The sequence below is a fragment of the Akebia trifoliata genome, chromosome 9, assembly GCF_017979445.1.
Source record: "Akebia trifoliata isolate Shusen 1 chromosome 9, ASM1797944v1, whole genome shotgun sequence".
In the NCBI taxonomy this organism is placed as follows: Eukaryota; Viridiplantae; Streptophyta; class Magnoliopsida; order Ranunculales; family Lardizabalaceae; genus Akebia; species Akebia trifoliata.
The window spans coordinates 4,667,569-4,686,165 of record NC_141383.1 but is presented as its reverse complement, the minus strand read 5'-3'; positions in this window follow the sequence as shown (position 1 = coordinate 4,686,165).

The following is an 18,597-nucleotide window of genomic DNA, read 5'->3' as shown; positions in this document are numbered from 1 at the left end:
AGTTGACTACGTATCTAGATGGGCTGAGGCAACAACGTGCTGAACCAACAATTCCTTAAGAACACCGACTATCGTTAGTGACGGAGGTAAGCATTTTTACATTCGAGTCTTTGAAAGCCTCATGCATAAATATGTCATTACTCAAAAGGTCGCCACCCCTGATTACCTACAATTGAGTGGGCAATTCAAAATTTCCAATCGTAAAGTTAAAACCATTCTAAAAAAAAGTAAACCCATATCGAAAAGATTGGTTTTTACAAATTAACTGATGTCTTGCGGGCGCATAGAATGACTTTCAAACTTTGATTGGCACGTCCCCCTATCGTCTTATCTTTGGGAAAACCTGTCATCTCCTGGTCAAACTCGAGCACCACACATATTGGGCTGTAAAAACATCTAAACTTCGATCTTGCCAAGGCAGGAGAGCACAGGAAACTTCAACTCTCCGAGTTATAAGAATTGCGTAATGAAGCATATGATAGTGTTAAATTGTACAAGGATCGTACAAAAGCCTGGCATGACAAACACATTTAGCAAAAATCTTTCTATTTAGGTTAGAAGGCGTTACTTTGTAATTCTCGCCTCTATCTCTTCCTCGAAAATTGAAATCTTGATGGATAAGACCCTTTGTAGTCCATAACATTCATCCTTATGGCAACATTGAAATTCTTAGTCCCATGGATGGCAGTACCTTCCAAGTCAATGATCAACGGCTCAAACCTTTTCTCAATCTCCCAACACAAGAAAAAGATTCATTTTTGAGGGATCCTGTGTACCAAGATTAACCTCACGTCATTATCTAGCCGAAGACAATAAACTTAGCGCTTTTTGGGGGGCAATTCTTGGTAAGAAGGCTTACAATGTGTTTTTGCGGTCACGTTGGACCTAATTTTTCTCATTATTTTCTCAATTTGAACTCACGATTAAGGGTTAAAAAGGATAAAATTTTGAAAATTTTCATTATAAAATTTTCCTGGAAAATTGTGTACTTTTTTAAAATAACCTTAACCTAATCCTTATCTCATTTTTTCTTCTTTTCCAAGCCTCCACCTCCATTGTTATCAAACTCTTAACGATTCGACTGACGCAGATCCAATCGTTCAAATCAAAATCTGATTGGTCCAATCATTTCTCCTTTGCAAAACGACCAACATAACTCAACCGCATCACTGCAACCCCCCTGCGTCGCCCAACCCATTCACAGCGCTGCGGTGAAAGTGGGGCCCACAGACTCCATTTTTTTTTTATAGAATCTTCTCTTCATCCCCATATTTCGATCCATGGCCCCAAAATCCATTCAATATTTCCCGAAAAGGTGTATTACGATGTATTTGACATTCTCCAAGGATCATGGTTTGGCGATGAACTCCTCGCGCGTAGGTGAAGTTGATTATTGTATGAAGGGGACGAGAAATTAAATTTTGAACTTGTCCAAGGATTTTATGGTGCATATGTCTGTCAATTCCTCCACTTTCTCGATTACCAGCACTTTTTTGTGGTATTTTGTTCATGATCGATGCGTCCGATATCAACGCAATATTGGGAATTGAACCAGTGGAGAATGGCGTGTGCGAACCCGATTTTGGGTTCAATTACTACATCACACGCCTTGGTCTCTCCAAGCAAGATATTCACATCAAGGATGGCGGGTTAAAATCCCAGTGTTTCTATGAGAATCAATACTTATGTTGGTGCTGGATTACAACCAATGTGCTTAGGACACAATACTCGACAGAATTGTACGCCAAGCATCTTTACATCCTACACGTCATTTAGACATGTTGCTTATGGAGACATTGATCAATGTGATGACCAATCAGAGTCGATCTTTGGCATTGCCTGATCTCATCTGTCGGATTTTCCATTAACAGATGGGTGTCTCGATAGCTTATTTGATCACACAGGGTGGTCTAGAGCGACTTCCACCCTTTAAGGGAAAACAACATTAAAAACCTATGTGCAAGGCTTTTGGGCCTCGGGTATCAATGAGGATGAGCATGACAACCCCCATGATTATAGGCCCCTAAGAGATGAATTTGAGGAAGAGCAACCTAAGGAGACTTCGAAGACATTTCATGGCTTGATCTAATACCCCAAAAAGGGTATCGCATTATCTTTAGAAAAGATTTCAAAGGACTCAAGTAAGTCAACCAATGCTACAAAGATCTGCAAACTGATAAGCACTTGTTGATTGAGTAGTAGAGACAGATAATAACCCACATTGAGGAGTAGAAGGCACGTGCTAGTGCACAAGTGACCGAGAGTTTAGATTCTGAGTAGGATGTATTTTTTTGGTTTAGGATGTTTTTAAATTCTAAGTTAGGATGTTTTCCTTTTCGTAAGTAGTATTTCCCTTTCCGAAATTTCCTGTTGATTACTATGTTATAACTGTTCAATCTCCACAGATAAGTTGTAACATCAATACTATTTATACTAAAAATGGTTCAGGTGTGATCTAACATCTTTTCTCTTTAATTATTGCTTCATATTGAGGATAATATTTTATTTAGGTTTGGGGGTAGGGTTAGCTCACAATTGCATTACATTGTTAGTTAATTTTTTCAGAAAAAATTGAATTGATAAATAATATTTAACACTTACAAAATATTTTCTTCAAACTCATTGTATGTAGAGTCTACATATGAATTTCAAATCTCAGGCTCATGTCTAATTTTTTTTTAGCATGTGTTCTTTTAATTCCTCGTCAAGAAAATCAAAATAATACTTTGAAAATTTACGACACTTTTAATTAAGTAAAAATAACATTTTAAGGAATAAGAGTCAATTATTTTCTCTGTTTAGTGTGTTAGGGGAAATCGAGTCGAGTGAACTATGACATCTTTGTCCTTTGGTTGACTAGTTAGAAGAAAAACAGAACTGGAGTTACTATGATTTGGACAACAACCATATAATTAGATTAGGTACCTTGAAAATGGCTACCTATTTTTTGTAAAAAGAATACTAGAAAATGGTGATATGTGAAAAAAAAAGTTGAAAAATAAAAAAAAATAGAAAGATGTCAAAGTAGAAGGTTAGAATTGAAAAAATATAAAAAGAAAAGAGTCCAATAAGATCAAATAGTTTCAGTAAGGTGAAAGTCATCAATAGTAAAAACGAGAATAAGTTGGAATATCATAGATAAAGCCCCTTAGAGGTATTAAAGTGAACATCCACACCTCTCACAATCCTAGACAGGATGCTTAATTTCAAGTTAGAACTTAGGTAGAACCGACTATTTTTAACAGTTAGAAGATGAAATCTTGTTCCTAAAAAAGATATTACTTTTTAAAAGAAAAATCAGAAAAATTACATGGGCACTTAAATTACTTTTGAAAATTTCTAAAGTGAAGAATGGAAATTAGAACTTTGCTTAAATGTAAAGGACCTTTGACTGATTTGTGAAATGTCGTTATGTTTGTCTTACATACGTTGAGTTTGATTTAGATATTTTTGTAAGGTGTCGGAATTTTGTGGTTATATTCACTGCAAACCCTCACGAATGAAAATCATCTACCAGGGGTAATATAGGGGTTTAAGGACTTGTTGCATTCACTAAATGCATTCATGTAACTTACGACAGTAGTTTGTGACTTAATCTTTACTTTATTTTTGCTTGAGACTAGCAAAATCTAGGTTTGGGGAGTGTGATATGGGTTTAGAAAGTGGTTTCTACAGCCCTTGCTGCATGAACTTTACGAATAAATTAGACACTAAAACCTCTTATTAGACAAAATGCATTGTCCATTAGCATTAGATGAGGAAAGAGAAGAGAAGAAGAAAAAGAGAAAAAAAAAAAAAGCCCAAGCTTCAAAGTTGGGTTGACCATAAGCATTGCACCTCCCCCTTGTCTCATTTTTTTATATTTTAGCAAGTCCTTAAGATGTAATATTCCCCCTCCTCTACCTTCAGTAGATCGGACTTCAGTTCGGTCGAAAGTGTAGGGGTTGTAACCATTCTTAATGAAAAAAGGAAAAATTGATTTACATTACTTAACAAATTGTTTTAAGGCAATAGGAAATGTGACTTTTCTCAATTCAAGAGAATTGGATCATGACTACAAGACAACACTCTTCAAAAAATACATTCTTAAGGTATGATCTTGATGAGGATCATCTCCTTCCATGAGATGATCTTCATGATCTGGAACGATAGTGAATCCCCCTAGGATAAGGGTACAAATTGTCGATCATTCGATCCTTCGTATTTTTTTGTTCAAACGATCGAGTTTTTTTTTTTTTTGAGTTTACCACCAATTGGTGGAGAGAAAATGGTGTTTAACACTTTCCCCTTTCTATAATTGAACCGCTTACCTAGATCTTAGGTGGATCGATATTTTATCCGTACGAGAGTCACTAAATGCCAAAACAACACTTTTTCAAAAAAATGCATTTCGGGTGATCATTCACACCCTTTTACAAAAAGAAATGGTAGCGACTCCAAACCCTTGTAGAGGTGATCTTCGAAAATAAAAAAATCACGCATCTACATTTATAATACATTTTTTAAAGTATATATATGAAGATAATATATATTTATTTGCTGAAAGGCTACCTATCAATATAGAACAATTTCCATGTGGCTGCTAATAACACGACTAGGTGCCAAATGGATGTAAAACTTAAAATTTTATGGGGATTCAGTGGCACTTCATTTTCAATGTTGAGGTTTAGGGAGAAAAAAAAAAGATTTGATGTTTTTAAACATAACTAGATCATGAACTCTACGAGGTCGAGGTGTCATGTGGACCAATATGCAATCCATTTGGTCTAAAAGAGGACCTTATTTGGGCTCTGATAAGCCCATAGGACTAACTCATCTTCACAAAACCGGCTTCCGAGATTTATATATTGCCCAAGGTCATGATACCCAAGCAACATGGGACTATCGCTCACACTCCCCCGTCAAGTATAACGTGTCTTCTCTCCCTATGGTTACCTGCTCTAATACCATGTTAACCAACCAATTACTCCAAAAGACTGATATATTGGAGAAGGGGAGAACTATGAATATGAAAGGGTCACATGACTTAACTGTGGTATGACACACCCACTCAACACTCCCCCCTCACCCATAAGTGTGGAAAGATTTGAACTCATGATCTATGCGAACCTAGTGCTCCGATACCATATATGAATAAATATCATTGATTGATGTATTCTTGGATGATTTTTACATAAACCTTATTATGGTATTTATAGAGATTATATCAACCAATATATATGAAAACTAGCCTAATACAATATTATAGAATACTTTAATTGATATATTATAAATATTAATAAATATTCTAGAATATCCTCCATCACAAACTTTCATTTGTGATGAGATGCACTGACAATGTTACAGTATATCCCATGCACAATAATACAATTCATATTATTCTCCCGCTCTTTTTTTGAGTCTGTTGGAGCAGGTGGCTTACAAGACTAGGTATGTCATGATCTCTCCGAGGAACATACAATGTAATATTTTCCAATTTAAATGAAATAACTCTTATTGAAGAGATTTTAGATAAGAAAAAAAATGAGATTGTGAGACATGATAGGAGAACTTAGGAGATTTATAGAGATATGTAAGGAGATGTGATTTTTATTGAATAACTAGAACAATAGTAAAGGGAGAAAGAAAAAAGATTTAGGCCTAATGATCACGGTGGCGTCGTCGCCAAATAACGGCGTATCAAGATAATTGTGTTCAGTAGAGCTTGAGCTGTGATACCATAAAGAAGTCCATGGGCCTAACTCAATCTCACAAAATTGAGGATTTCCCCTAGTTTATATATTGCCCAAGGTCATGATACCTAGACAATGTGGGACCATCACTCACAGATTCTATAAGATCTTTTGGTTCATGAAACCTGTTTTCCATTGGTAAATCTTAAAAAAAGAAAAAACAAAATTGTTGGAACATAATCATGTTTAGAGCACAATGGTCAATAGGGAGAACCTACCATGATTTTCTAGTTTATAATATATGAAAATAAAGGATATTTTTGTATTTTATAATAAGTAATATTTTAATGATGTTGAACATTTTCTATCCAACAATATTTGATAATATATATTTTTTATTTTTTTCAGTTTGTACACATCGTTATTTTAAATATAGATAATCTGATCATTAAAAAATTAAATGACTTGTAAAGGGAGGACTTGTAAGGAAGTTGATTAGGGAGACTATGTAAATAGGAATTGGGCTTTAGATCTTCATCATAAAAGATTCTTATATAGCATGCGGGACCACTGAAACACTAACCATAAACACTATCATCATAAAAGCGAACCAAATGAAGGGTTCCTTTATAAAATATCAGACAAAGTAGTCCCCAGACACCTTTTGTATCTGGAATCATGCTTTAATTTTCTTAGTGGGTCCTCTTTCTAACTTTTTCTTCTCTCCCTCTCTCTCTTCTTCTTTGTTTTTCTTTTAAACTCATCACTATAATTTTGATTAAAAAAAAAAATCTTTCATTAGATGAAACCTACATTTTAATTGCCAAATGCATTAATGAACTTACTACAATCCTTAACCTTGAAGAATATGTTTCATAAATTAAGTGGTTAAGTTTACTTAATGAGACTGGTTTATGGCCTATTAGCTCTATTTTAAATGGAATTACTAAATTGGTAAAAAGGCAATCTAATTATATGGTGCAGAGAATACTATAAACTATAGAAAAAATTATATTAAAGAACCTTGATGAAGTGATTTCTTATTAAATACCCCTTAACTTTTGGGCGATAACTTGATTGTCTAATAAATAAATATTTTCTTTTTTAATGCCCTCTCACCCCTTTCAATCGTTGAGAACAATGATTCAAATCATTGAGATCGACCTTTATTTCAATCATCGAGTTGACATTTTATAATTTTCGGGATCAACAATTATGTAAATCGTTGATTCAAATGATCGATCTCAATAATTTGAATAATTGATCTCAATAATTGAATCATTGATCTGTACCTAGTGAGTAGTATTAATACAAAAAAGACTTTACTAACTGGGTTGTTAAGCTACCCACTAAAGTCAGGGTGCAATTAGATAGATGTCCTTCTGGCTAGGTCAAGAAAAGTAAGGGGATCGATTAGTTGCACACCACTAGTTGTTGGTTGCACCCTAACATTTAAAAAATGTTTTTTTTTTTTTTTTTTTTATAATAAAAAAACCTCAAATTTAACCTACTAATTGCATTTCACTATGGTAAACCATATAATTTAGGGGCTTATTCATCTTCCCATGGCTTCTTCTCTGTCTATGCTCCATTTTTTTGTAAATGGTTTTGGTCATGTTCTCATTGGCACCAATTGAAGGTACTGATTTTTTAATTCATATGTAGATTTTATTTAGAAATTGATAAAAGCCTATGCTACGATCTTATCTCTTAGAATTCGGTGATCACTGATCGGGCGAAAGTTTCGACATGAATTCCAACGAGTTTCTTAAGCCTTGCATAATGTTTTTAAAATCGTCAAAACCAACCCTTCCTTGGTTTATCAATCCGGATATATGGTGATTAGAAGAGACTTGTGATGTTTGCAAATAGATTAGACTATACAAAAATGATTGAACAAACAATAATTTATGTGGGCATGATTGGGGAGGAAGAAAAGAAGAAGAAAATGAGTCCAATATTTTTTCTATCATTTTTCGAATGTAATCATCCAGGTGAAGTGCAAAAAGGGAATTTTTAAGTGATGGAGTGCAATTGGTAATGGGTGGTGTGCAACTAGACGGCCCCTAAAGTAATTATTCCATATTATAAAAGGAAAATAACTTTAAAGGCTTATTTGTTGAGAATATGTACCAAAAAGTCTCCTCTCAATTATTGGAATATTAAGGACACTAAAACATTATTTTATACAATGCTTGAACTACCCTTTCAACAACATAGTCAGGAAACCGTGTGTAGATTCACATTTGCATTTCTATGTTTTTGTAAAGAATAATGATTTTATGACCCCCCCTCCCCTCTCTGATCTCCTAAATGTGTTATGTGTTAAAATCATAGATCTTTTTCGTCAAGATACACAACTACACATATTTATGGGGATGTAAAGTTGTGTATCCCGAGGGAAAAGATTTATGGTTCTAGCCCATGCTACATTAGGGAACGTATGTGTAGACACCCCATTTTCGCACTCGCCTGATTAATCAACTCGTCAACCCGATTGCGACGGTTCCCAATAATGGATGAATATTCCAAACAAACAAAATTTTAGAAACCACACTACGTTAGGAAAATATGACCCAAAACGTAGAAATCATCATTCTTCAAACAAAAAGAAGCTTTACGAGAAAAATCATTAAAAAATGATAAAATTAATAAAATACTTCTTACATCAAAACATCCATAGAGCTTATATTATGTTTAGGAAAATCCTTTTGAACACATAAAACAACAAACTAAAATCAAATAAACCGTTTCACCAATTTTCACAACATTTGAAAAAATTACGAAAATGCCCTTCATAGGGTTCATGATCATTTCACACAAAAAATCCATAAGTGACAGACTGATACTCCCATTGAATTTCTTACGAAAAATCCAAAATATCGAAAAACAACCTCGAAACGCAAAAACCTTCTTTGAGGGCAAAACAATAATTTTTCAACCCTAATAATTTAAAATTTTGAAATTAATAATTAAAATATTAATTAATGTAAAGTGAAATCTTAATAAATTGAATTAAATTTTTAAACAATTAAAACCAATTAATTAAGCCCATGGGCCAAATATTAAGTAGTGGCCCATTTAAGTGAGAGCCCACCTGACATTTATTAAAAGATCTCTCCATTTGGAGGCCCAAATAATTAAAGATATAATCAAGAGGGTTCTCCAAAAAACTTAAAAAATATATTATTTCATTGTATGTAAGAATCAAAACCCTAATTTAAGAAAGCCAATTAAACCCTAATTAAACAATCTTATCTTATCTAAAAGAAACCAAGTCAAAATAAAAAATTCCTAAAAAACTCTATAAAAAGGAGCCTCCACAATCCAATCTCGTAGGTAAAGAGAAGTCCTAGGAAAAAGGGTCAGAAACCCCCCCTAATCTTCCCAAAATCCTAAATCCGTAGCCCCAACTCCTTACCTAACATCCTAACCCGGGTTTTTGCTCAAAAAACACCTAGAAACCCTCAAAATACCAAAAAATCAGAAAATACTAAGATCTATGAAGAGAATACATTGTCTGGGAGATTAGAAGCGGATCTAATGATGGAGAAAAAATAGGAAAATTCACACGAAGACGCTCTTCGCCAACTCTGAGGGAACCAATTATCTTAATCACCCAGGTAAATTAGGTAAATTTTTATTTTTATTTCTTTCTAGGTTATTTTTGTAATGTAATTTTTTGGGGATAGTAAAGATCGACATTCGCCGGGCGGGGTTGGTGCCTAACACCTTCCAATCCCGTAACGTGATCCCCGGACCCGTAATCTCTTTTTCGTAGATTAGTGTTATTCATTTATTTAGAGTCATGATTAGGTTCCTAGACCATAATAACTAGGTAGCGACTCCCAAACCCAAGAAAAGCAGATCCGCAACTCGTGAATCGATGGCGCTTTCAGTATGTTAGAGGCAGCATAAGAAAATCACGCCTCTTTGGTAAATTAATTGGAGATAAACATATCTTACAAAATTGACGACAAACCTTTTGACCTTGGTCTTCTGTTACAAATTAACGAAAAATGATCTAAAAGAAGAAGAAAAAAAGGCTTTAATTTTTTGTCTAAAAACTATTCATCCTACCTTCATATAATGCAATGATGATGATGAATATCATCCAACTGATGTTGAGTGTGTTGGTAGGGACCAGTGCAAGGTCTAAAATAAAGTTATATTAGTTGAGTCAGCATGAAAATACACCAAGTTGTTCAAAAATTGTAGATACCCCATTTTTGCACATGCTCGAGTTATCAACGAGTCATCCTAGTTGTTGTGGATTCCTAATGATGAGTATAGAATGTTGAAAATCCGAAAGCTTTTGAAATCCATCCTCCTAATTTTTTCTTTAGATTCCTCAATCTTTTTCGAGTCCTTAATTACTTTGATGATAACTCTAGATTAAAAAATGACACACACATGGTTTCAAAACAAAAAAAATCTCAAAATCAGACAATATATGTTAGAAACCATGCTACGTTAGACAAACACGACCTGAGATGTAGGAATCATCAATTTTGGAACCAAACGAAGTGTCTCAACAAAATTTGTAAAATTAACAAAATACCACCGATGCCAAAATACCCTAATGGTTACATTATGCCAAAATACCAAAATTTGAGAGAACACACTACTAGTAATCAACCGTCAATCACATTCAAAGGTAATCACACCAACATTAGAAATTAAGATTTGTGCAATGTAGATTTTTGGTATTAATAAAAATCGATTTTCACTAGACGGAATTGGTGCTTAATACGTTCCAATCCTATAATCTAATTTCTTCATAGATCATAGTCATTTATCCATCCTAGAGTCGATTTTGATTCTTACACCATAAAATTAGGTGGTGACTTTGTAAATCTCACAAAGAGATTTTTTCCAAAAATTCAAAGCGGATCCACCCCCATGGATCGAAGAGCTTTCAAAAACTTGATTGACTTAATTCAAATCCAAGTATTATTTTTGGATGCTTCCCTAAAATTGAAACTGTAGTTGTGAATATTTTCAATTCAAAAAATCGACACTACATGGGTTGAAGTCATCACCATTTATTTTTAAGAAATGGGTGAGAATGGCCACCTAAATAATAAATTAGAAAATTGATTTTATATAAAGCGATGACTCTCGTATGGATAGGAAATCGGTCTACCTAGAGTTTAGGTAATGGGTTTGATTAGAGAGTGTGAAAGGTGTTAAACACCCCTCTTTCTCCACCTTAGGTGGTTAGTCATTTTTTAAAGTAATTAGAAAAAAAAAAAAAAGAAAATTCGAGAAAATAAGATTTATACTCTTTAAACACAAATAGATGTTAATTTTAGTCTAGATCATGAGAATCATCTCATTAAGAGAGAATACCTTAATCCATGTCTTTGCCTTAAGATCAAAATATTTTGAAGAGTGTACATGTTGATGATTAGGGGCTCATTTTTATGGAAAAAGAGGCCCAAAAATACCTTTTGCCTTAAAACACTTTAAGGTGGTGTCACTACAAAATATGAGGTATTCAAAGGCAATTTTAAACTGCCACCAATTTCAACTAAACTACCTCCAATATATTTAAGGTCGATTTCGTCAAAACGCTCACTATAGTGGCTTTGCTAATTCCTTTTAGTGGCTAACTAAGGGCAATTTTAAAACTACCTCTAAATAATGATTTAAGGGTGTTTTTTTTTTACTTTTAAAGACTGTCTAAAAACCGCTTCTAATAATAATAATTTAATGGTGGCTTAAAAACCGCCTATAAAGAATATGATGATTTAATGGCGGTTTTTTATATTGTTAGTGGCTAATTGAAAAACACCTCTACTAATAGTTATTTATAGGCAGTTTTAAAACCGCTTCTAAATAATGTGATTTAAGGGTGGTTTTTATATTTTTAGGGACTAATTGAATATCGCCTCTAATAATAACAATTTAAGGGCGATTTTAAAATCGCCTATACTTCTTATTATTTCAGGGTAGAGGCAGTTTGAAACCGCCCCTAATAACAAATTTAGCTTTAAAAAAAAAAAAACAACATTAGAGGCAGTTGAAAACCACCTCTAATGTTGCAATAAAAATTTAATAAAATATTCATTTCAAAATAAATTATGTAATTTTATATATATATATAAAGAGTTGCTATTGGCACCCCAAATTTCACTTATCACTTGTTTATAAAAATATACCACAACCTGTAAATGAATATTTTACCAAACATAAACTACAATCTACCAAACATGCATTTACGAAATCCAAAAACAAAGTACACATTCGCGAATATTTTCACTATAAAAAAAAGACAACTCTATGAATTATAAACAAATATGATATGTTTCTTGGATTTAGTGTGCACTTGAAGCCAATCATCTCTCATACTCCACCCCATCTCCATGCCCACTCTGGCAAAATAAAATGGTAAAGCCATAAATCATGTGCAACCAAAACATACCTTAGAATCAGCTGTTCGCAATGATCTCATGGATGGCGTCACTGACAGCTTGATCCACAGATCAAACATGCAGCTTCATTGCTACCAGCTTGGGTCCATCTATCCCGAATGATAACCAAACGAGAACCTTAACGTTGCCTACGAACACAATGGATAAAAGGCATGAATGACCTGGAATTAACAAAGAACATAAATATATCTGGCAGTATCTGATTAAAATAAAACTGGGTCAAACAATGAGTCTTCTCATCCAAAATTAAAAAGTCCATATTTGCAAACTAGACTCCGATCATCTATACAAGATAGATATAAGTTAAAAAACGAGAAATGACATAAATACACAAAGAGGTGAAAGTCTAGATAGCCTCACCTCATCACTAATGTTGGGATCAGCTCCAGCTTTTAGCAAGAAATTTATAATATCAAGGCTCCCATTGTCAGCGGCAATGTGCAAAGGAATTGCCTCACCTGCACTAACGTTTGCACTAGCCCCTACCTATATAAAAGAAAATAAGAAAACTAAGTGCTACAATTACAGATAAACTGATGGTCAAGAAATAATACTGAAAAAAAAAAATTCTTCTTCACCCTCTAATTACTAACCATTATGCCACTTGCTTGAAACACATTTGGAGTTACAAATGCAAGGGCCAGTGCTGTGTGTCACATACTAACACGAGTACAGAGTGCCTGAACCTCCGAGAGCTAGAATTGCATATTGAATTACTTAAAAATCATACAATGATCCATTTAGACAACATACATGTGATTGAATTCCAATCATATGGTACTCCTTGATGGTAAAAAATTTAATTAAACAAACAATAAACCACCAAAATATACATAAAACGAATTAAAAGCATATGAAGGGGCGAGCAAGAGAGAGCCTCACTGAGAATCTGGGTCACGAGGGAGGGAGGTGCTCCGTCACTGCCAATAGGTACTCTGTTGTCGATAGGATTTAGGATGCTTCCCAATAGATTTTCCAAAAGTTCAGAAATCTGAGATGATATGCACCAGTACCAAAAAAGGTAAGATAAGCCCATCACAATTGTGAAGAACATTTCTTAGCTAAGAGACAATCAAGAAGCATACCTCCAGACCATATGGTTAAAAATAAGATCAACTAGATATCTTTAACTTTGAAAAATCTGATTCTATAATGACTAAATGAAGCAAAGTTAAAGAAGAGACTTGCATGGTTAATGAAATATGTGTCAAAACAACAGCAACTTCACACCCAAACAACGTCAAACACCATGAAGAATTATTGAAGAGCAAGGCCATAAAACTGACAAACGAGAAGTTTTCTTTTTAAAACCTTGGTAAGAAATTTTGATTACAGGGAAATTCAAAAGTGATCAACGACCGATTGATGCTAATTGCCAAATTTTGAGGACGATGGTTCATTTTACTCTTTGTTGTGAACTTGGAAAGAAAGGAATAGCAAAAAAAAAAAGTACCTTACAAAGGGTAATGATACTTGAGTAACCACTTTGAGTCTCAAAGATAATAGCCATGTAAAATCTTGAATTTTCAATTCGTATCTTGAGGAAAAAATAAATAGTGAAATTTTAAGAAAATCTTGAAAGTAGGACTTATGGGTAAAACTTTAGGATATTTCTGATCATTTTTAAAGGAATCTGATCTCACCATTGAATTCAAAATGATTAAAAAATATATTTTAGCCTGTAAGCATGCTCGAATGCGAGTTCGAATAAAAAAATTACAAAATCCTTGATTACCGAGTCGGACCAGGCTAAAATAGTAAATTTTTAGTAGAACGAGAATTATTAAGATTTGATTATACCATTGGATTCATAATGAGAAATTATAGAAGATGGACTATTTATTTGTCATTTTTGGAGACCAGAAAGTCGAATTATCGTCAAAAATGAAAACAACATCAATTTTAGGGGTTACCTCAAGCCAAAAATGTAAATTTTTGTTAGAGATAGAATTTATAGAAATTGACTATACCATTAGATCTGGAATAAAAAATTAGGCGAAATAGAGTATTCATTCGTCATTTTCGGAGTTCGGACGGTCAAGTTATCAGCGATCAAAATAATAGATAAAATACCGATTTCGTCCCAAATTTTATATAAATAAAATTTTAATAATTTTTTTACACTTCGTCTTCTCCAACCCATTCAACAGCCAACGCGTTATATATAAAAAAATTGTTTTTTTTTTAAACTTCCACCTTAGATTTCTCGCAAACGACTTACCGTCGACAATCGACGTAGAAGGGAGAAACGTCTACAGCTTCGACATCTATAAAACCCACCCAACCGTTTTTTGTTTCACTTTCTTTTTCACCCGATATCATCAAAAATCATCCATATTTATATACGGAGATTTCGAAACTTCGACCTCGAATTTCATCCGTTTCGGGGTCAAACCGTCCTCCATCGCAGAAGGGAGAAATGACGACGATATCAAGACCTTCAAAATCACCGGGCCGGTTTCGAAAACCAACCATCTCAAAGTACGAATTACCTCTATTTTCGTGTCATTCGACTTGATTTCTGTGTCGATCACCTCGATTTTCGTGCACGTGTTTGAATTCCTTCGCATAAAGATAGTAAGGAACTCTCAATTTCTATTAGTAATCGTAGATTGTGAAAATTGCATTTAGATTTTTATTAAAAATTTGTGGTAAGTTTCTAAAAATATAGAATTTAATCGGTTATTTCAAATTCACGCCAGAACTTGCATATTTGATATGTTTAATTATATTTTATAACAAATTATATGTGGGTAGGATATTTTAACGGGTTATTTCCATTATTTGAGTCTTGTGCACTGCTCGGACCCCGTTTTGATATAAAATTTATATTTTTTCAATATTATTGATAAAAATAAATTCTATAGTTGGAAATATGATTTAATATTTAATGAACTCATATTGAGTTGATGAATATCAGAAAATGGATATTTTATTGAAGAGATTGAAAACTATAAAAATCGAAAAAAAAAAGGGTATGAAATAGTAAAATGTCAGAATCACACCCGAGGGGTGATGTCTACATTTTACATTGTTGTGTAGTGTGTAGGTTGGTGAACGGATATCTACGAATAACGTTACTGGTTACATGTTTATTATATTTCTGTTAGCGCAAGCCGCTGTTTACATTTTCGTTCCGTTATTTATTTTAGGCTGATTGGCCACACTTGCATGGTAGGAAACTGGATATCCATTCTCAACCTTGTATTGCTAATTTCTCTTTTATTTTTAAATGAAAATAATCTATATATGTAGCTATTTTTGAGTTATTAAAGAGTCTGTGAATGCCTGAAGAGATAGTGCGTCATATCATCTAGAGTGGTGTACTATCCTAGGATGTACGGTAGGGACCACCAAGCTCATATGTGGTATGGGACGCGTATGAGAGTGGAGTTACAACTGGAATCTAGGATATTCCTTTTTATCGTTACTAGTGAACTTGTAATGTAAAGGTGGTTATATACGAATGGTTTGTATATTTGGGAATCACATGTACACCTGATAGACATAGACGGAGATGATTAGTCAGTGATCACTAACAATCTATAGTAGATGAACATTCTAACACATCGAAAAGAGACCCATTGCTTGCGATCAAGTCAAACGGTCAGCCTGAGCCGGATAAATGGTCAACCAAGCATGGTAAGTGCAGCAACCAGCCACAAAATCAGGAACTAAAAGTTAGAGAAGAATTGTGACATCATGTCCCAACTGGGAGCAATCCAGTCGTGAATCACAGATCTCTAATTCCAATACTCCACCATTCTGTATTATGTATCTGTTGTCTTATTTTGATATATAAAATGAAATGCATGTTTAATGTTTCCATTTGATCAATTAGATTTGTATAAAAAGAGAATGTTATAGTGTGTAATGATGATCGATGTAATGTAAGTTTTAAAATGTTTAGTTGTTCTTCCCTGGTTATATGTACTAGTTAATTATAGTTTCTTCTTTAAAACTTTGCATATTTTAAAATGATTCAGCATGTTTATTCATTCATGTTAGGAGAGGTTATTGGCAAAAATTATTTTCTTCCTTACTGGGTAACCATTATTACTCACCCTTTCCTTCTTCATTTTTTAGTCTCAGATTCAGAGCTTGGCGAGGCAGGTATAGAGCACGAGTGAGGATCATCTGGCGGATCAGATGGACAACCAGAGTTCGTCACCTGGTGAGTGTTGGGGCTACACCCCCTAGTGGGTCGATTTGTCAAGAAGTATTATAGATGTTATTCTGAGCGTTGGGATTTTTGTTAGAGTAAAGAATCTCTATATTATCCTGTATATAAATTTTCTTCTTTCGCACTTTGATCTATTGTACATTATTAGACGTATATAGACTTCCGCTAGTATTATATTTTGTTTGTTTATATGCAGGATTGTATGTCGTTTATCAAGTGTAGGTTGGACGCCTTGGAATGCTAACATAAAAACAGAGGAAACCATGCCAAAATTTTGGGGAGCCACCTAGTACCTCAAGATCTGACATGGGGATTTGTGTTAGCGTTTAGCGGGGCACCACAGATGGTATCAGAGCATAGTATTAGATCTGTATGGGATACTGATCTGCTATATTTTGGAATGTGGGCTGATACCACAGATATTAGATCGATAATAATAGAGTGTCACTAGGAATTGGGTATCTGAGCTCATTAGTAGTTCCGTATTGGAATTACGAGTTTTTCTGTGTCTAGAAGTTTATAGAACCTTGTAAGCCTAAGATAGGATTCTAAGTTTATTCTATTAGTAATTGAAATGGAGTCCATTACTAAGTTCCAAGCTATGATAATAATTTATAGTTACGTAAGAGTGGTTTTGGCTTTATTTTGATAAGTTCCTTGTTACGGATAAACACAAATGAGAGGAGTGGACAATGTAGAGGCAAAAACGCAATAGTGACAAGATAGGTTCTGGATCAGACATCTGACCCAATATTACAATTAATGTCATTCATGAGATAGGTGAATGAGTCTCATGTCAAGTCCAAAGAAGAAAAATGAATAATACAACCATCACCACCTTGAAGCTAAATAGAAGGAAAGCAATTAGTATCTAATAAGAGACAAACAATTATGAAACTAGTAAATGCATAGGAAAAATAACCATACATGAGGAGTAAGATTATAGACATATCAACTCAATGGATGGAAGAATTTTATAAGAAACAACAACTAAACTACTAAATCAGTCAAAAGAAAGATTTGTGGTATGTTATGAAGGTAGAAAATTAAGATATAAAGGAGAACAATATTCGGGTCGACGTCAACCGATTAAGGATATGTGACTCAAAAAGATGTAGCCAAGCCACTACAGGGAACAACAAGGCCATCAGATTTTAATAAAGCAGATAACGTACTTGTGCCACCCCGAACAGACAAGACTAGTAGTCAAAAACGAGAAATGGTACAAGACTTACCATAATTACAAGGTGCATTACTAAATCCAAGAAATAAGGAACCACTACCACAGGTCGTGCCTTTGAAAAATGAGATAACTCCCCAGCCTAAAGGACAGGTAAATCCAAGGATGTGATTGTAGAATTTTCAATGATTATGTCTATAAAGATTTGGGGACTTTTCCAATCCGGTTGAGGTCAATGAGTGGGTTTTGAAGACCTGAAAGATTTTGATTATCATGTAGTGCCTAAGAGATCAGTGGGTGACGGTGATTACATTCTAGTTAGACGATGATGCTAATCATTAGTAACATTTTGAGGTGAATGTATTGGGAGATGGATCGTTTGAGTGGGTAAACTTCAAGAGGATATTTCTCGATAGATTTATATCCGAGATTGCTCGAGAAATCAAATACTAGGTGTTTTTGAGATTAGTGTAGGATAACTTATCAATTACAGATACTAAGATATGATGTACATTAGGTTATCACGATATGCACCTGAACTTATCCTGACAGATTTGCAGAAGGCCCGTAGATTCTTTAGAAGACTATAATCTTACCTAAGGGCCAAGAAGTCGATGATTGAGACTACCAATTATAGAGATACGGTAAATTGAGCGTAAAGGATAAAACAAGAGGAGATAGAGTTATAGACCTCTAGGGGGCAAATGAGTTGACCTTAGATTTCTTTTCTTCCCAGATCAGATTTGGACAAGAAGCTGATGTATTTGAGATCAATCTCCCCCGGATCAGTGTATCCACAATATAGAACTCCTCTACTATCAAGTTGTAGAGTTCCCCAATCGTCGAGTTATAGAGCAGTTAGAGCTCCAATGATGCCAACCAGGCCAAAGGAACCAACCAGGCAAGTTCAGAGTATGTAGGCTCCAGTTTACCAACTACCTACTCTAGAGAAATCTACGAAAACAAAATCGTTAATATGTATGCATGTGAGTAGGGGGACACATATTATTTATTCAAACAACTACAAAAGGCTAACTACAACTAATAGTTAATAGGCTAAAGTGGAGATAAGATAAAGAACATCTAAACAGCTCATACAGCTACTAGAATAGAATAAGAACTACT